Source organism: Palaemon carinicauda, chromosome 39 (genome assembly GCF_036898095.1).
Source record: "Palaemon carinicauda isolate YSFRI2023 chromosome 39, ASM3689809v2, whole genome shotgun sequence".
In the NCBI taxonomy this organism is placed as follows: domain Eukaryota; kingdom Metazoa; phylum Arthropoda; class Malacostraca; order Decapoda; family Palaemonidae; genus Palaemon; species Palaemon carinicauda.
In genome coordinates this window covers 10,442,108-10,444,607 of record NC_090763.1, presented here as the reverse complement: position 1 = coordinate 10,444,607, position 2,500 = coordinate 10,442,108, and positions in this window count along the sequence as shown.

Here is a 2,500-nt window from a genome sequence, read left to right as displayed (position 1 = left end):
TATTATTATTAATATTATTATTATTACCGCTAGAGAGTTATGGGGTTCCTTGACTGGCCATACAGTACTACATTGGATCCTTCTCTCTGGTTACGGTTCATTTTCCCTTTACCTACACATACACCGAATAATCTGGTATATTCTTTACATATTCTCCTCTGTCCTCATACACCTGACAACGCTGAAATTACCAAACAATTCTTCTTCCCTGAAGGGGTTAACTACAGCACTGTAATTGTTCAGTGGCCACTTTCCTCTTGGTAAGGGTAGAAAAGGATCTTTAGCTATGGTAAGCAGCTCTTCTAGGAGGACATTCCAAAATCAAACCATTGTTCTCTAGTCTTGGGTAGTGCCATGGCCTCTGTACCATGATCTTCCACTGTCTTGGGTTAGAGTTCTTTTGCTTAAGTGTACACTCAGGCACACTATTCTATCTAATATCTCTTCCTCTTGTTTTGTTAAAGTTTTTATAGTTTATATATGAAAGATTTATTTTAGTGTTGTAACTATTCTTAAAATATCTTATCTTAAATATTAGATTACTTCTCTTGTAGTTTATTCATTTCCTTATTTCCTTTCCTCACTGGACTATTTTCCCTGTTGGAGCCCTTGGACTTATAGCATTCTTTTCGAGCTAGGGTTGTAGCTTAGCAAGTAATAATAATAATAATAAATAATAATAATAATAATAATAATAATAATAAAAGAGAGAAGTGAATCAGGAGGGATCACTTCTAAAAGTGAAAAGGAGGAGCCACATGGAATTTCTGGGACATTTAATAAGAAGCAATAGATTGATTGATTGATTGAGTGATTGATTATAAGTTTTCTAGCATCCTGACACCAAAGGTCATTGACGCCGATATCATTTATTATATATAAAGCATAAAAGAATATTCCATTGAAATTATAAAAGCAAACATTGGTTGATTGATTAGAGGTTTTCTGGCATCCTGACATCTAGGGTCATTAACGCCAAGAAGAGAAAAGATTGAACTTTTTGTGTCTTACGGGAATGATAGAGGGGAGAACAGCAAGAGACAGGCACAGGAAAAAAGTTTTTGGACAGCTTACTGGACCAGATCAATGAGAATGTAACAGCTGGCCAAGTTATACAGAGCTAAAGACAGGACCAGATGGAGGCAGTTGACTGCCAGACGGGGATTCGAGTATCGCTCAAACACGTTAGTTCCTTTGGTTGCTGCAACCTCACCATCCTTGTGACCTAAGAATGGGGGGTTTGGGGGAGCCTATAGGTCTATCTGCTGAGTCATCAGCAGCCATTGCCTGGCCCTTCTTGGTCCTAGCTGGGGTGGGGAGGGTGCTTGGGCGCTGATCATATGTATATATGGTAGGTCTCTAGGGCATTGTCCTGCTTGATAGGGCAAGGTCACTGTCCCTTGTCCCTGCCACTCATGAGCGGCCTTTAATCTAGATAGATAGATACATTAGACAAAACCCTGTTTTTTCATCTATAAACGAGATTATCATAGCCATCTAACTTCTGGGTTAATACAGTATCTCATTCGTTTCGAAATTGTAATATGTAATTTATAAGTGGAATTTGTAATCTGTAATTTATAAGTGGAATTTGTAATATGTAATTTGTGAGTGGAATTTGTAATATGTAATTTATAAGTGGAATTTGTAATATGTAATTTATAAGTGGAATTTGTAATATGTAATTTATGAGGGAATTTGTAATTTGTAATTTATAAGTGGAATTTGTAATATGTAATTTGTGAGTGGAATTTGTAATATGTAAATTATAAGTGGAATTTGTAATATGTAATTTATGAGGGGAATTTGTAATTTGTAATTTATAAGTGGAATTTGTAATATGTAATTTATGAGGGGAATTTGTAATTTGTAATTTATAAGTGGAATTTGTAATATGTAATTTATGAGGGGAATTTGTAATTTGTAATTTATAAGTGGAATTTGTAATATGTAATTTATGAGTGGAATTTGTAATTTGTAATTTATAAGTGGAATTTGTAATATGTAATTTATGAGGGAATTTGTAATTTGTAATTTATAAGTGGAATTTGTAATATGTAATTTATGAGTGGAATTTGTAATTTGTAATTTATAAGTGGAATTTGTAATATGTAATTTATGAGGGAATTTGTAATTTGTAATTTATAAGTGGAATTTGTAATATGTAATTTATGAGGGGAATTTGTAATTTGTAATTCATAAGTGGAATTTGTAATATGTAATTTATGAGGGGAATTTGTAATTTGTAATTTATAAGTGGAATTTGTAATATGTAATTTGTGAGTGGAATTTGTAATATGTAATTTATAAGTGGAATTTGTAATATGTAATTTATGAGGGGAATTTGTAATTTGTAATTTATAAGTGGAATTTGTAATATGTAATTTATGAGTGGAATTTGTAATTTGTAATTTATAAGTGGAATTTGTAATCTTTAATTTATTAGTGGTCTCTAAATGTCAACGATACTCCACCCAGAGTTCGCTTACAGCTTACAACT